The 18,005-nt window shown below is 43.5% G+C and overlaps 1 protein-coding gene across 3 annotated transcripts in view; it reads right to left on the bottom strand.

Annotated features, from left to right (window-relative positions):
- The window catches only part of C1AH9orf153 (chromosome 1a C9orf153 homolog), a 41,553-nt gene extending 27,136 nt beyond the window's left edge, over positions 1 to 14,417 (bottom strand). For 2 of the 3 annotated variants that reach the window (XM_003279026.3, XM_012500781.2), the window contains exon 1: positions 14,310 to 14,417. The gene's annotated coding sequence lies outside the window, so the exon portion shown is untranslated. Of the gene's footprint in view, positions 1 to 10,914; positions 10,960 to 14,309 lie in introns of those variants that run through there. The other variant, XM_012500780.2, reaches the window with a different exon arrangement.
- Positions 14,418 to 18,005: the final 3,588 nt, after the last annotated feature.

Here is an 18,005-nt window from a genome sequence, read left to right as displayed (position 1 = left end):
TGTTTTCAGGTTCTCTCGCAGCATTTGAAAGTAATTTTAAAGGATACTCAATCGCATGCCATTGATTTCTGTCACTGAGGGGTGAAGGAGTTTACTAAGGATTTGGGAAAAGTGAAACCTTCTGCAGTGCAGCCATTGTACTACAGCTTGGACTTCCTAAGCCAGTCTGACATGGCATCTTCCACATTAATAATGCAGGCTTTTCAGTCCTGACAAGCAGAGCAGGCTATAGAAGGTCATGATTACTTGGTGAAGACCCTTGGTGCCGCAAGCAGCCACTTAAAGCAGCCAAACTGGACTCGTGGATTAACACATGAAATAATTTTTTAAAAATCTCATTTGCATTTCAAAAACCTTAACAAGTACTACTTTTCTCTCAACATCTAATTGTCTTGAGCATGAAAACAGGGTATAAAATGTACATGTGTTATTTAAAGAATAAAAATACAAGGAACAAAGACTAAAAATGCACTCACCAATGGGTTAAGATACAGTATCATGAGACCTCTGGATGGCCGTCTCCAAGTGAATCCCCTCCCTCCAACCACAGTCTACCCCATTCTCAGTTCTGTGGACATCCTTGTCTTGTTATTCTCTATAGTTTTGCTATTGATTTACATGTCCCTAACATGACAGTATTTACTTTTGAAAACGGAGTAGCAAGCCATGGATGAAAGGGAAAGCAATGTTTCCCAAGCTAGATGCAGGCTCCCAGGGGACTGTGATCTGCACAGAGGCAGGTCCCTGTCTGGCTTCCACTTCCTGCGAGTTCACACGGGTCTCTTTGGGGAAGCCAAAGGGCAAAGTTTTGACTGAGTCCGGGATAACAGCACCACTGTTGGGACATCTGGTAGGACTACACAGTGGGCCAGAGACGGCAATCCAGCCAAAATGCAGTCAGGGAATGGCACTGCTCTATATTTTTTGTATTTTCTGTAATTTTTGCTCCCTATGGCCAAGTATCAAATCTCAGGAGTGGATCAAAGCAGAACTCTTTGGGGTACAGTGAATGTGCTCTGTCATTTTGCTCTCTCTCTCTCTCTCTTTTCACCGGGCTGCCAGGCTTCTTTTTCATCTTGTGCACATTCCTCTACTTTATCTTCTAACCTTTCTATTTTGTTTTCATTCACTTAGCTTATAAGAGCTTTTTTTAGGCTGGGCGTGGTGGCTCACATCTGTAATCCCAACACTTTGGGAGGCTGAAGCCGGTGGATTGCTTGAGCCCGGGATTTTGAGACCAGCCTGGGTAACATGGCAAAAACCTGTCTCTACAAAAAATACAAAACTTAGCCAGGCATCGTGGCGCACCTGTAGTCCCAGCTACATGTGAGGCTAAGGTGGGAGGATCCACTGAGCCCCGGAGACTGAGGCTGTAGTGAGCCATGATCATGCCTCTCCTTGCCAGCCTGGACAACAGAGTGAGACCCTTTCTAAATAAATAAATAAGAAGAAGATTTAAAAAGAGCTATTTTTATCCCAAGTGTTCCTTTTCATGTGATTCATTCTTGTTTCATGGTGCAAAATTATCTTCTCTTATCCCTCAAAGATACACTGGTTTTTCTTTTGAAGTTTTCTTCTGCCAACATAGTCTCTCTCTTTTTCGTCCCTGTTTGTTTTGGCCCCTACCTTCCATTATAGAGGCAGTCCTCTGACGGTCTGGGGATCATTGGTCATCTGCTCAGTAAGAGTGAAGTGCTAAAAAGCTGGCAGGAGGCTCTGCACGCGTTGGTGGGACTCACAGACTTTGGGTGAAGCCTTTGTGGGAGGGTCCCTTGATGTGATGAGTATGTTTAGGTTTTTCCTGAGCTGGTAGGATTCCCCAGAGATTTCCATTTGTCTGCACTGAGGGTAGAGGTTGCAGTTTATTTATTTATTTTTTCTACGTTTTTTGTTTGTTTGTTTTTGTTTTTTTGAGACTGAGTCTCACTCTGTTGCCCAGGCTGGAGTGCAGTGGTGAGATATTGTCTCACTGCAACCTCCACCTCTTGGGTTCAAGCGATTCTCCTGGCTCAGCCTCCAAAGTAGCTGGGATTACAGGCGCCTGCCACCACCCCCGGCTAATTTTTGTATTTTTAGTAGAGACTGGGTTTCTCCATGTTGGCCAGGCTGGTCTCAAACTCCTGACCTCAGGTAATCTGCCTGTCTTGGCCTCCCAAAGTGCTGGGATTACAGGCGTGAGCCACCGTGCCCAGCCTGTTTTTTCTACTTTTATTTTAGCTTCAGAGAGTACACGCGTAGGTTTGTTACGTGAGTTAATTGCATGTCACTGAGTTTTCTATAGTGAGACCATTCGTACACAAAGGGTCTCATTTTTAGAGAATGTTGAATGCAGAGTTGGGGGGCTTGCATCTAGCACTTACACATTCACACAATTCCTTGTTTGTCTGTGGGTTTATTTATTGTTTTTTGGTATGATATTTACACCCCCTGCTGGGCCTGGCACTCCCCCAGTTGGATGACCTGACCCTGTTTTAGTTTCTCTGTAGAAAAAAAAAAAACCTTTAGATTTCCAGCAGATGGAAGCAGGGGCATTTACCCAGAGTCATGAAATGTGCGCGGGCTTTAGGGCAACCTTCTCATCAAGGGCCTTCTCTTAGCCCACCTTCCCCATCACCCCAGTTCCAGTGGCTCCTCGTGTTGCCTGTAGCAGAGTTGTTGGAAGATTCTGAAGTATAATCTCATCTGGTTCCCAGCTTTCTCAAGTCTGCCATGCCAGTAACGCCACAGCCATCTGCCTGCCAGCTTCCAAAATGTTATTGCTGTTAGCATCTTTATTTTGTGTGATGTCTTTAAAAAGCAAATTCTGGTGTCGAAGTTTGGTCCAGGTTTCAGTAAGTATAAAATTATTTACAGATTTCAATCCATCATCTTAACTTACAAATTCATTAGCCTCATTCTTTACCCCTTTCTGTCTATGGCAGGATGAAAACGCAGGGTCCACATTTGATTGTGTGTTCAGTTTTCACAGTGTCTTCTAAAACTAAATCACAACCAAAAAAAGACTCCCTGGGAGTAAGACAGAGTGTGGACAGACATTCAGAGACTGTTCCTTTCTTTTTAGAGCAGGAGCCTTCCTTCCTGTTCCCTTCCAGATGTTCCTTTGGTAGGAGAATTTGGGCATCTCTTTCAGCCTACAAACCATCTCCCACAGTAACTGGTGACAAAAAGAACAAAGCATTGTTGTGTCTTTCTTCTTCATGTATATATACAGTATGTATCAAAAGCAGCAAACTAGCTCACATTTGCTATTGTAAATGCTTTGTCACATTGTATATTGCCAAATGACAGAGGCCAAAGGAAAACGTCTCCTGCCCTTTTTTTTTTTTTGAGACAGGGTCTTACTCTGTCACCCAGGTTGGAGTGCAGTGGTGCGATTTTGGCTCACTGCAACCTCCATCTCCCAAGTTCAAGCAATTCTTCTGCCTCTTCTTCTGCCTCAGCCTCCTGAGTAGCTGGGATTACAAGTGTGCACCACTACACTCGACTAATTTTTCTTTAAGGATACTGTTTCACTGTGTTGGCCAGGCTGGTCTTGAACTCCTGACTTCAAGCAATCTGCCTGCCTCAGCTTCCCACAGTGCTGGGATTACAGGCGTTAGCCACTGCACCTGGCCAACTTCCTCTTTGCTCTCTGAAGTTAAGCTGAAAAATCAACTGACAAAAGGCATATTGATAGGAGAAATGGCATAGAAATTTACTAGAGTACATAGGGGGAAAATCACAGTGATTACCCTACCACTCAATGGGGTACAGATGGTTATATGTTCGTCTTCCTGGGGGCAAGGGTGATGGAGCAGTGTGGATTATTTTATGGGGACAGTAAAAGATTTGAGAGGGTGGAATTCTACGGGCTTGAAGAATGTACAATGGCCTGGCACAGAGTCTGTTGGACACACAGAGCAGACAATGGTTTCTGACAAAAGTCTGTCCAAGTGTGTTGACAGACTTTAATGTTTTTTTCTTTTTAAACTTTGTTTTTCTTTTGACAGTCTTTCTTCATGTGATATGAGTTCAGTTAATGAAAACTCAGGGACAGGATTTGGAGGTAATTGTTTTCTTTGGCAAATCTGGACTCCAGGCAGGTAAGGGAACTTCAGAGGACAACTTTAGCCTGTGCTTTGGGAGGTCATACAGAATTGAGAGACGGGACACGGGGAAGGTCACAGAGGCCTTGAGGCTTCTTCCATTCAGCATGTCAAAGGGCCATATTTTGGGGTATTGGTTTCTGAGCCCCAACAGTACCATATTTATACAATAAGATCTTTGATTAAGCTGTTTGGCCAATAGCTCATTGTATTTTTCTCTAAGTATAACATACATGATGAACTCTGTAGCCAGGTTTATGATTCTTTATAATAATGTAACATGCATCTCTTTGTGTTTCAGTAAGTAAGACATTTGAATAATGTGTTGGACATTTTTGTCTTTATTCTATTTAGCAATGAAATCAGTTTTGTCCTAGAAGGTAATTCTTTGTTGTTTTTGTTACGGAGAAACTCTACTGGTTTATTAGAATGTTACTGTGTTTGTTTATTTAATAAATCAGAAGTTTCAGTGGTATTGTAGGAACAAAGGGAAAGCTTCTCCTCTACCCTCAGAAGGCTAGTTGAAACAAATTGTGAAAAAGGAGTACAAATTTTTAATCTTCCTTTTTTATTAAGAGACAGAGTCTTGCTATTTTGCCCAGGGTGGAGTGAAGTGGCTATTCACAGATGTAGTCATAGCTCATAGCAGCCTCAAACTCCTGGGCTCAAGCAATTCTCCTGCCTTACCCTTCCAAATAGTTGGGACTACAGGCGTGAGCCACTGCAGCTGGCCAAATGTTTAATAATAATTGTTTTTTAGAACGTGTTTACTTAGAAAAGTTTTCTCAAACCTTTTTGATAATAAAAACTCCTAGAGTTTTGCTAAGCTAAATTAAATAATGGATATTCATTAACTATCTAGATGATATCCAAATATGATATAATGCCAAGACATTAATGATTAAATATGAGTTTAAGCTCCTATACTTTTGGCTTCCTATTTTAGAGAAATAAAACTTATTTGGATCTGTTAGTAAATGTGTCCTGCTTCACATTGAAAAACTGTTTCATTAGAAAGCCTATGTTTCTAAAAATAATAAAATGTGTATCAAAGATTGTTAGTATCCAACAGTTAAAATTGCTTACTTTCTAGGTTTTTCACTGAAAATTAGGGTTTCTAAGAGTTAACTTTGTAATTAATAGATATATAAACTAAAACTATCAAGTATAAGATAAACAATTTTGTATGCAAAGTGTAATAAGAAAAGTAGAATGTGGTTTTTGGAAAAAATTATACAACATCATGAGAATATGGTTTTTGTTATAGGGAATATAATTTTGTCAGTTTAGAGGTTTTGAAAGTTTTTTTTTAATTAAAGGAATAAAAAATGGATAAATCTAAATGGAAATAAAAAATTGGAGAAAGAAAGAATAAAAAAATTGTAAGAGGTTATAAAAGGTTTATGGAAACCTTATCATGTGTGGTCAAAAGTGATTATAATTGAATGGATCTGTTTATCAGGTTTTATTAAAGTTAGTTTTAGCATTAATAATACACTGATGCAAAGGTAAAATTCGTTTTCCTCTTTTAAACAAGATTTCCAGGTAGTATTAATAAGAGATAGTAAAAGGTTTTTCTTTAGCTTTTAGGTAAACTACACACACACACACACACACACACACACACACACACACACACACGAGACAGAGAGAGAGAGAGGAGAGGGGGAGGAGGGAAGACGAGACAGATTCTGAGACAGATTCTGTTGGTCTCATGCTGTCATTATTTGGTCTTTCTTGTTTTGTTTTGAGATAGAGTCTCACTCTGTTGCCCAGCCTGGGGTGCAGTGGCACCACCTTGGCTCACTGCAAACTCTGCCTCCTGGGTTCCAGTGATCCTCCTGCCTCAGCTTTCCAAGTAGCTGGGATTACAAGTGTGCACCACCACAACCAGCTAATTTTTGTATTTTTGGTAGAGGCGGGGTTTCACAATGCTGGCCAGCTGGTCTCAAACTCCTGACCTCAAATGATCTGCCTGCTTCAGCCTCCCAATGTGCTAGGATTACAAGTGTGAGCCCCCACACCTGGCCCTTCATTTGGCCTTTTGATTGTTTGGAAAACTGAGTCTCCTCTCTAACAAAAAGTAAAGATTTTTGCTTTTTGAAATCTTTAAATGATCACTTTGGCTAGACAAATGACTTATTTTACAGTGACCTGTTATCCTATTCTGATCAAGTGTTTTAAACCTTTGATATTTGACAAACTTCCCCAAAACAAATTTTAAATTCTAAATTCAATCTTCTTGACCTCCAATGAACTTTTTTACTATTGGGGCCCCTGGAAGTCCAAGGTTGATATATTAGGCTTAATTGGTGTGTTAAAATCATTCAGGAAGCATTATCAAATAAGAAATGGTGTTTAACATTTTTTAGTTATATTTGTATAAATGTGTTGTTACTAATATTTGTCCCCAAATTGTATGAGATGCCTAAAATTCAGATATGTGTTGGTAAGTACTCTTGAGTACAGGTTCCTGATAACTTTAGAGATCCTACCATTGGATTCAGTAAAAACTTCCATAATTCTAAATACAAATCTTACAGATTCATGAAGATTGCTAACCCAACATCAAACAAAATAAAAGTTAATTACCTGGAGCTGATCTGATAGAGAACTGAAATGCTTTTCTATGACTTTTTGTTTGAAACATTACTGATGCTTTTTAGGTTTTGTTTTCCAGAGTCAAGAAAACTTTTTTTTTTTAAGCTATTGGGTAAATTACACTTTTATGAGAAAAACTGAAACATTTACCTTTCTCTCCACCTGATTTCTTCAAAATTTGGAAACTATTTGTGAGTATTCTTAATTTATGGCATTACAGTTATTTGCAAAAATTCAGTAAGAACCCATCTTCTTTTGTAATGGACATAATTGAATACACTTGTTATTTTACCAAGACTTTGGAATGACATAGTTTTGGATATGAGCAGACTGCTTTGAGGAATCAAGGTTGATTTTATGAAGCTGATAAAAAACCCTTTGGAAAGACTGGCCTGGTGCCTTGTCTACAGTATCTTTACAAGGTTTCTGAACTTGCAGTAAGTAAAGAATGTCACTTTCTGACAGGTCCAAGAAACTCAAGATATTTTGGGGACTTCTAGAAGAGAGGAATTAACCCAAATCATACAGGTATTACAGGCACAGTCTGATGGTGAATCATTGGCTAGGCTTCCTAGTTTCAAGAGGATTTTAAAAGCCTAATTTGAAATTCTTTATGAAAAAAACCCAGAAAAGCCAACTTTAAAAAAGCCCATATAATCAATCAACCAATCATTATTCTTGCTACACTTCTTTGTTTTTCAAAGACATGGGATCCTGCTCTGTGTCACTCTGCCTGGAGTGCAGTGGCATGATCATGGCTCACTGAAGCCTTAAACCCTTGTGCTCAAGAGCTCTTCCCACTTCAGCCTCTCAAGTAGCTGGGATTATAGGACCAAGCCACAGTGCCCAGCTCTTGCTTCACTTTATGCAATAAATCAGCAAGTATAATAAGACTACAATTTGGCTGGGCTTGGTGGCTCATGCCTGTAATCCCAGCACTTTGGGAGGCCAAGGCGGGCAGATCATGAGGTCAGGAGATAAAGATCATCTGAGGCCAGGAGTTTGAGACCAACCAGCCAGCCTGGCAAACATGGTGAAACCCCGTCTCTACCCAAAATACAAAAATTAGCTGGGTGTGGTGATGCATGCCTGTAGTCCCAGCTACTGAGGAGGCTTAGGTGGGAGAATGGCTTGAACCCAGGAGGTGGAGGTTGCAGTGAGCCAAGATCACACCACTGCACTCCAGCCTGAAAGACAGAGTGAGACGCTGTCTCAAAAAAAAAAGAAAAAAGAGACTAATTCAAGAATATATGGACAATATATTTAAATTGGTTCTTTTATGCCTGTCCCGAATTTTTCCCACTCCTTTGCCTATCTCTATCTAACAACTTCTAACCCAAATCTCTCCAAAGCTATCAACATGGCTTTTAATATGTGAAAGTTTTTTAAAGTTTCAAAGTAGGACTGACAGAAATAAAAATATTTTACCCCCAAAATATCCTTCTTTGATATATTTTGAGGTGTCTGTTCAGAGAGCCAGCAAACAGAAGTAGGCCTGCAAAGCTGTCTTTCGTGGGGAGATTTGCATCTGTACAGAATCTGCCTTGATGCAGCCTGGCTTCTTCTTTTTTTTTTTTCAATTTTATTATTATTATACTTTAAGTTTTAGGGTACCTGTACACAACGTGCAGGTTTGTTACATATGTATACATGTGCCATGTTGGTGTGCTGCACCCATTAACTCATCATTTAGCATTAGGTATATCTCCTAATGCTATCCCTCCCCACTCTTCCCACCCCACAACAGGCCCCAGTGTGTGATGTTCCCCTTCCTGTGTCCATGTGTTCTCATTGTTCAATTCCCACCTATGAGTGAGAACATGCGGTGTTTGGTTTTTTGTCCTTGCCATAGTTTGCTGAGAATGATGGTCTCCAGCTTCATCCATGTCTCTACAAAGGACATGAACTCATCATTTTTATGGCTGCATAGTATTCCATGGTGTATATGTGCCACATTTTCTTAATCCAGTCTATCATTGTTGGACATTTGGGTTGGTTCCAAGTCTTTGCTGTTGTGAATAGTGCGGCAATAAACATACACGTGCGTGTGTCTTTATAGCAGCATGATTTATAATCCTTTGGGTATATACCCAGTAATGGGATGGCTGGGTCAAATGGTATTTCTAGTTCTAGATCCCTGAGGAATCGCCACACTGACTTCCACAATGGTTGAACTAGTTTACAGTCCCACCAACAGTGTAAAAGTGTTCCTATTTCTCCACATCCTCTCCAGCACCTGTTGTTTCCTGACTTTTTAATGATCGCCATTCTAACTGGTGTGAGATGGTATCTCATTGTGGTTTTGATTTGCATTTTTCTGATGGCCAGTGATGATGAGCATTTTTTCATGTGTCTTTTGGCTGCATAAATATCTTCTTTTGAGAAGTGTCTGTTCATATCCTTTGCCCACTTTTTGATGGGGTTATTTGTTTTTTTCTTGTAAATTTGTTTGAGTTCATTGTAGATTCTGGATATTAGCCCTTTGTCAGATGAGTAGGTTGCAAAAATTTTCTCCCATTCTGTAGGTTGCCTGTTCACTCTGATGGTAGTTTCTTTTGCTGTGCAGAAGCTCTTTAGTTTAATTAGATCCCATTTGTCAATTTTGGCTTTTGTTGCCATTGCTTTTGGTGTTTTAGACGTGAAGTCCTTGCCCATGCCTATGTCCTGAATGGTATTGCCTAGGTTTTCTTTTAGGGTTTCTATGGTTTTAGGTCTAACATGTAAGTCTTTAATCCATCTTGAATTAATTTTTGTATAAGGTGTAAGGAAGGGATCCAGTTTCAGCTTTCTACACATGGCTAGCCAGCTTTCCCAGCACCATTTATTAAATAGGGAATCCTTTCCCCATTGCTTGTTTTTGTCAGGTTTGTCAAAGATCAGATAGTTGTAGATATGCGGCATTATTTCTGAGAGCTCTGTTCTGTTCCATTGGTCTATATCTCTGTTTTGGTACCAGTACCATGCTGTTCTGGCTACTGTAGCCTTGTAGTATAGTTTGAAGTCAGGTAGTGTGATGCCTCCAGCTTTGTTCTTTCGGCTTAGGATTGACTTGGCGATGCGGGCTCTGTTTTGGTTCCGTATGAACTTTAAAGTAGTTTTTTCCAATTCTGTGAAGAAAGTCATTGGTAGCTTGATGGGGATGGCATTGAATCTATAAATTACCTTGGGCAGTATGGTCATTTTCATGATATTGATTCTTCCTACCCATGAGCATGGAATGTTCTTCCATTTGTTTGTATCCTCTTTTATTTCATTGAGCAGTGGTTTGTAGTTCTCCTTGAAGAGGTCCTTACATCCCTTGTAAGTTGAATTCCTAGGTATTTTATTCTCTTTGAAGCAATTGTGAATGGGAGTTCACTCATGATTTGGCTCTCTGTTTGTCTGTTATTGGTGTATAAGAATGCTTGTGATTTTTGCACATTGATTTTGTATCCTGAGACTTTGCTGACGTTGCTTATCAGCTTAAGGAGATTTTGGGCTGAGATGGTGGGGTTTTCTAGATATACAACCATGTCATCTGCAAACAGGGACAATTTGACTTCCTCTTTTCCTAATTGAATACCCTTTATTTCCTTCTCCTGCCTGATTGCCCTGGCCAGAACTTCCAGCACTATGTTGAATAGGAGTGGTGAGAGAGGGCATCCCTGTCTTGTGCAGCCTGGCTTCTTCTGAGCCTTCCCTTGTTTGATGTAGGAAAGATTAACTGAGAGTTTGACACCTTTGAAGGTTGGAAACATTTACCCTCTATTCTTTCTGAAGGCTGCTACCTATGAGGTTTCATCTACATAGCAAGACCACCTTTGCTAGCCAGGCCTCCTCTTCTCTCCCCGCCGTAACCTGTCATGCACCATAACCTGATTTACCACCATAACTTGTTTTGGGCCATTCTCTGAGCTCCCATTCTCTTGGTAACCTCAAGATGGTAAGTAAGCTTCTTTACCCCACTGGGCATTTGGTATAATCACTCTGTGGTTCTTTCCTATGTGCACATAAATAAATTTGTACACCTTTTCTCCAGTGAATCTGCCTTTTGTGAGTTATTTTTTCAGCAAACCTTCAGAGGGCAAAAAGGACATTCTTCCTTTGGCTCCTACGGGGGTATTGTTTTCTGAGCCCTAATAAGCTCATCTGGCCAGGTCTTATACTTTGCTCAGGGGACTTGGGGAAGGAGAACTTTGATTTAATCTAACACGTTTTTCAGATGTTCATTGTGGCACTTCTTACTCACTTTCACTTTTCAGCTGCCTCTCTAAGATCATCACACCTGCAGCTTCGCTTGACACAGTGAGTCCTGGTTGCCATCCTAAATCATTCTGGAATCATGAGCACTATGTGCATTCATAGATGATTCTGATGTGTGGAATATCCACTACTGTCTCCATCATTATTTTAGGTTTCAATGAATACGTTTGAGCCACTGATTCAATCTAATATAACCCAATAGCAATGATAAAGATTGTAGACTTACTAAACAGAAATAAGCAAATGTGAAAAATATATTAACCAGAATTAACTGTATCCTGCTAGTTGAATGTTATTTAAGAACATTTGATTAATGTCATCTTCGTGGAAAATGCTCAACATTTAAATATGCAGGAGCTTTTAGGAACAAAATGAAATTTCTGGGAAATCATTACTATGTTACATTTTCAATTTATGAAGTGTGACTACAACTGTTTCATTTGGGAAAGGAAAGTAGCTCAGAGCAGTCGGAAGAATCTAAGGAATGCAAAATTTATCAGAGAGACAGGAGAGTCTCATTACCCTTATGCCCAGGGTTAATTGTTTAAAGCCATTTTGTATTTTTCTTCTATTGCCTGTAGTTCCCAGACTAGCTGACAAATTACCTAAAATGCTATGAGTTGCACAATGTGACCCTCACCCATATCTTCATGTTTCTGGAGTTTGTGATACAAAGAACAACGTATAGCCAATTAATAGCTTATACTATTTTGAGTGAGTCACCATGGCATGCACCTGTAATCCCAGCTACACGGGAGGCTGAGATGAGAGAGCACTTGAGTACAGGAGTTCAAGACCAGCCTGGGCAACACAGGGGGAAACCTTGTCTCAACAAGAAGAAGAAGAAAAAAGAAGCTTATGGTATTTTAATGAACCAATGTAAATACTTGGTAAACAACTTTAGAACTACCCCTTCTTTTTTCCCTTTAAAAACCCACTTATAATTGCCAATTGGAGCATATAGTCTGGGCAACTTGAGTCAATGTCCCCAGGGTTGCAGTCCTCAAACTTGGCTCACATAAGCTCTCTACTTATATTAATTTTGCCTCGGCTTCTTCCTTTAGGCCAACACATTGCCTTTTCCTCTGAAACCCCAAAGCACCTGTGGCTCACTGCAGATATTACTGGGTTCCATGCTTTGGGAGTGCTGGTCTAAGTGAGAAGACTCCTTGGGGAGGAGATGAGAGCCCATAGGAACCTGAAGATTCCCCTGCAGAACAGCAGGCCTTTTAAACTCCTCCCTCCTGGCTTTCACTTGTAATCAGTTGGAGGCTCCATCAAGCCAAACAAGACAACATCTGCCCCTTTTTCAGTTCTCTCAGCTGTCACTTTTCATCCAGACTTCATTAGCTCCTTCCTGGTCTTTCCCCAAAATGCCTAATAGGCTTTCCTGGCTGATTTCCTTGATTTCTTACCCTTGAGTCTGGCTGTCTTCCCAGGGGAGCCGCTTGTCTGGCATGGCAGCTGGCACAGAGTAGGCACTCAGTAATTTTAGGCCTTCTGCTTTAGTTGTCAGAGGGTGAATTGACAACACGATTGATTGACAGGGAATGCAATTTGCTACTACTGATATAACAATCAGAACTGAAAATATGACAATCAGACTTAGCTCCTGAAAGAGAGGGGAAAAGTCTGTGGTCTTGGCCAGGAAGAGATCAGTTGAGTGGATTTATATACCAACAGAATGGATGACAACGGTGACAGTGTCCTGTCACGATGGCTTCAGGAAATGAGTGGTGTAGGCAGCTCAAACAACCCATCTGGTGCTAACGTGGATGGGGAGAGAGCTCATCAATCCTGAGCAGATATTTGATGTGGAGGCCAGATTGCTTTCTTGTGTGGGTTTTATAGCTGTGCACACTCAACTATTAAGGACAACCTTTATTACTAAAATTTTTGTAGGACGGGTGCGGTAGCTCACGCCCATAATCCCAGCACTTTGGGAGGCCAAGGGGAGCAGATCACGGGGTCAGGAGATCAAGACCATCCTGGCTAACACGGTGAAGCCCTGTCTCTACTAAAAATACAAAAATTAGCTGGGTATGGTGGCAGGCGCCGGTAGTCCCAGCTACTCCAGAGGCTGAGGCAGGAGAATCACCTGAACCCGGGAGGTGGAGGTTGCAGTGGGCCGAGATTGCACCATTGCACTCCAGCCTGGGTGACAGAGTGAGAATCTGTCTCAAAAAGAAAAAGGAAAAATTAATTTTGTCATAGAGGATGAAACTCTTAATCCTTCCTTTGAAGTAATTACTTTTAGAGATCTTGTTTGGAGGTTCTAGCAGGGGAGTGCAGCTACTCATATACCCTTGACCAAAGAACGGCCCTCCTCTGTTGGGGAAGGTCATCTGCAGCATCTGGAAGGATGCACATGGAGCGATGAGGGAAGAAGGAGACACCTACCTAGCCAGCCAGATCAGACAGATTAACCCTGGCCATCAGTGGGGTGACAGATGTTGCAGCCAGATCGCCCTCACATCCGGAAATAATTGCTTTTAAGATGCAATATTTGAAAACCTGAATTTTCTTGGGTAAGCAACTATTATATTGCTAATTTAACGAAAGACTTTTTTAAAAAAATTAATATACTTTTTAGAGCAATTTTAGAATTGGTTAGAAAGTACAGTGTTCCCACATCCCCCTTTTCTGTACCATACACACAGCTTCCCCCTTTTTTTTTTTTTTTACTACTTATGTTTGTGTGGTACGTTTGTTATACTTGATAAGCTGATATCAACGCATGTTTACTAGCTAAAGCCCATACTTCACAGTTTACATTAGGGTCAATTCTTGGTGTTGTGCATTCTATGAGATTTCACAATGTGCAATTACATATATCCACTTTGATAGTATCATACAGAGCAGTGTTTTTTTTTTCTTTGAGATAGGCTCTCACTCTGTCACCCCAGCTGGAGTGCAGTGGTGTGAACACAGGTCACAGCAGCCTCAACCTCCCAGGCTCAGGTGATCCTCCCATCAGCCTCCCAAGTGGCAGAGGAAAGAGAAAGGACACTGGGTGTGAGGGAGGGGTGTAAAGTCAGGACCAAGCATCCATGGGAACACGGGGGAGGATGAAGGCACAGAGGCTGGGGAGAGAGGGCAGGGCTGTCAGTGTTGAAGGCTGGAAGGGATGAGGGAGTCTGCAGGCTTGGCACGATCAACTGGGTTCCAGCTTTTGTGACCTGCCTGGAGGAAGATGAAACAGGCTCCTCATCCTTACTGGTAAAGATAAACCCAAATCCCATCTCACCTCCCAACTCTGGTCTTCCCACCCTAGCCACTGCCCACCTCACTCCATCTCTCCTTGCCAAGCCTAGACTGGCTTAGCCTTCGCTGCTCTGTGGACTCACAGTGCCCTGTGGCTATGGCTGTAGCTGCACTTACCACTTGTTTTACAGTTGTCTCTTCACGTGGTCATATCTGTCTTGAGTCTCTGCACTCCCAGGGCAGAGGCTGAGTCTCATTCATCCAGCAGCCCCAAGGCCCAGCCCCACTCCTAGCATGTGTCATTGCTTAGTGTTAAGTGACTGTCCATTGTGACATGTGGACATCCTCAAGGTCACATAAACAGCTATATGATGCTTAAGCGATGGGGAATTATCTTGCTGCTTGGTGGGGGGTGGGAGAATAATAGGTGGGAAGATGGTGGAGGATGATGGAAAAGCATTTTTAAAGAGTGAACATTGAGTAGCTGAGTAGCTACTTTTTTTTTCTGCCTCAGCTTGTGGCTGGGACCCAAGGTGCAAGCCACCACGCCTGGCTAATTTATGGATTTTTCTGTAGAGATGAGTTTTCGCCATGTTGCCCAGGCTGGCGTGAATATAATTTTTTTTTTTTTTTTTTTTTGTGACGGAGTCTCGCTCTGTCGCCCAGGCTGGAGTGCAGTGGCGCAATCTCAGCTCACTGCAAGCTCCGCCTCCCGGGTTCATGCCATTCTCCTGCCTCAGCCTCCGGAGTAGCTGGGACTACAGGTGCCGTGAATGTAATTTCTAATCAGTCAAGTTTTTCCTTCTATAGACATGGGCAAAGTGCAAATAAGAAATTGAGAGAGATAATAGGAGGTAGAGCTATGCTCTTTGCACCTGGCCAGATATGGGGAGAAGTGGACCGGAGGCTGCCTGGCTGTGCAAATTCTCTCCATGTGCCATGCAGCTGTGCTCCAGACTCCGTCCCCACCACTGGGAGGCCCTTGTGACAATCACTGAAAATTTTCCTGAAACAGCCATTTCCCCAGAATGCAATCTACTGGGTATTTAAATAGTCTGATTTAATTGAGTTAACAACTTGTGAACGCTGAGGCAACATATCCATAACATGAAACTTATCATGTTAACCCATTTTAGGTACACAGTTCCGTGGCATTCAGTACATTCACATTGTTGTGCCACCTGCACCGCCTTCCATTTCCAGAGCTTTTTCATCTTTTCCAACTGAATCTGTGTCCATGAAATTAATTTCTCACCCCCTGTCCCCCGTCAATGGACACCTGGGTTGTTCCTACCTTTTGGCTATTGTGAATAATGCTGTTATGAACATGGATGTACAAGAATGTTAATAATTTTAAGCAGAATTTAATAAATACAGAAGATTCTTCCAATGAGAAAATATTTCAAAAGCCTCCCATTCAAAGGTGGTCTGCAGAGCAACAGCACTGGCTTCACTTGGGCCTTTGCTACCAATGCAGAATCTCAGGCTCTGCCCTGGACCTTTGTTATAGAATCTGCTTTTTTTTTTTTTTCTTTTTTTGAGAAAGAGTTTTGCTCTGTCACCCAGGCTGGAGTGCAGTGGTGCCATCTCGGCTCACTGTAACCTCCCCACCTCCCGGGTTCAAGTGATTCTCCTGCCTCAGCCTCCTAAGTAGCTGGGACTACAGGTGCCCACCACCATGCCTGGCTAATTTTTGTGTATTTTTAGTATAGATGGGGTTTCGCCATGTTGGCCAGGCGGGTCTCGAACTCCTGACCTCAAATGATCCAGCCACCTCAGCCTCCCAAAGTGCTGGATTACAGGCGTGAGCTACCAACTGCGCCCGCCAAGAATCTGCTTTTTAATAAGACCCCTGGGTGACTTATTTGCACCTTAAAAGTTTGAGGACTGCTTCAAGACATAGAATCCATGGAGAACAATAAACGAGTACTTCATTTTTTATTCTTTTTTTTGAGACAGGGTCTCGTTCTGTCATCCAGGCTGGAGTGCAGTAGTACAATCTTGGCTCACTGCAACCTCTACTTCCTGGGCTCAAGTGGTCCTCTCACCTCGGTCTCCCGAGTAACTGGGACTACAGGCATGTACCACCACGACCAGCTAATTTTTGTATTTTTTGTAGAGACGGCGTTTTGCCACATTGCCCAGGCTGGTCTTGAACTCCTGGGCTCAGGTGATCTGCCCACTTTTACCTCCCAAAGTGCTGGGATTACAGGCGTGAGCCAACACACCTGGCCCAATAAATGGGCACTTCATCATGAAAAGTTTGGGAATCACTAGCTAGTGGAAGTAAAAGCAATAACCTGCCAAGGCTGTCAAAGTAGGCTAGTTTTAAGCTGAGCACTGAGAGGTGACAGCATGCTGGCAGTCCTCACAGCCCTCGCTCGCTCTCGGCACCTCCTCTGCCTGGGCTCCCACTTTGGTGGCACTTGAGGAGCCCTTCAGCCCATCGTTGCACTGTGGGAGCCCCTTTCTGGGCTGGTCAAGACCGGAGCCGGCTCCCGCAGCTTGCAAGGAGGTGTGGAGGGAGAGGCGCGAGCGGGAAATGGGGCTGCACGTGGCGCTTGCGGGCCAGCTGGAGTTCCGGGTGGGCGTGGGCTTGGCGCCCCGCACTCGGAGCAGCCGGCCGGCCCTGCCGGCCCCGGGCAATGAGGGGCTTAGCACCCGGGCCAGCGGCTGCAGAGGGTGTATTGGGTCCCCCAGCAGTGCCGGCCCACTGGCGCTGCGCTCGATTTCCCACCGGGCCTTAGCTGCCTTCCCGCGGGGCAGGGCTTGGGACCTGCAGCCCGCCGTGCCTGAGCCTCCCACCCCCTCCGTGGGCTCCTGTGCGGCCCCAGCCTCCCTGACGAGCGCTGCCCCCTGCTCCACGGTGCCTAGTCCCATCACCACCCAAGGGCTGAGGAGTGCGGATGCACGGCGCGGGACTGGCACGCAGCTCCACCTGCGGCCCCGGTGCGGGATCCACTGGGTGAAGCCAGCTGGGCTCCTGAGTCTGGTGAGGACGTGGAGAACCTTTATGTCTAGCTTAGGGATTGTAAACACACCAATCAGCACCCTGTGTCTAGCTCAGGGTTTGTGAATACACCAATCCACACTCTGTATCTAGTTAATCTAGTGGGGGCGTGGAGAACCTTTGTGTCTAGCTCAGGGATGGTAAACGCACCAATCGGCACCCTGTCAAAACAGACCACTTGGCTCTACCAATCAGCAGGATGTGAGTGGGGCCAGATAAGAGAATAAAAACAGGCTGCCCCAGCCACCAGTGGCAACCCTCTTGGGTCCCTTTCCACACTGTGGAAGGTTTGTTCTTTTGCTCTTTGCAATAAATCTTGCTACTGGTCACTCTTTGGGTCCACACTGCTTTTATGAGCTGTAACACTCACCGCGAAGGTCTACAGCTTCACTCTTGGAGCCAGCGAGACCACGAGCCCACCGGGAGGAACGAACAACTCCAGACGCACCGCCTTAAGAGCTGTAACACTCACCAGGAAGGTCTGCAGCTTCACTCCTGAGCCAGCGAGACCACGAACCCACCAGAAGGAAGAAACTCCGAACACATCCGAACATCAGAAGGAACAAACTCCAGACGCGCCACCTTAAGAGCTGTAACACTCACCGCGAGGGTCCGCGGCTTCATCTTGAAATCAGTGAGACCAAGAACCCACCAATTCTGGACACAGTACCACTGGTACAGAGCTCTTGCCGCGCTAAAGGTTGGCGTGAAATGAAGCCTTCCCTGAACAATGCACGGCAGCGAGGGAGGAGGGGCGTCCACAGTGACGTAACCACCACATGGCTCTGTATTTCAATAGAGGCTGAGGCTACGGTGCACCTCCCTCTCTCCTACCTCTCTTGTCTGATGAGACCCACCTGGGC

The sequence above is a fragment of the Nomascus leucogenys genome, chromosome 1a (assembly GCF_006542625.1).
Source record: "Nomascus leucogenys isolate Asia chromosome 1a, Asia_NLE_v1, whole genome shotgun sequence".
In the NCBI taxonomy this organism is placed as follows: domain Eukaryota; kingdom Metazoa; phylum Chordata; class Mammalia; order Primates; family Hylobatidae; genus Nomascus; species Nomascus leucogenys.
This window is presented reverse-complemented; position numbering and strand designations above follow the sequence as displayed.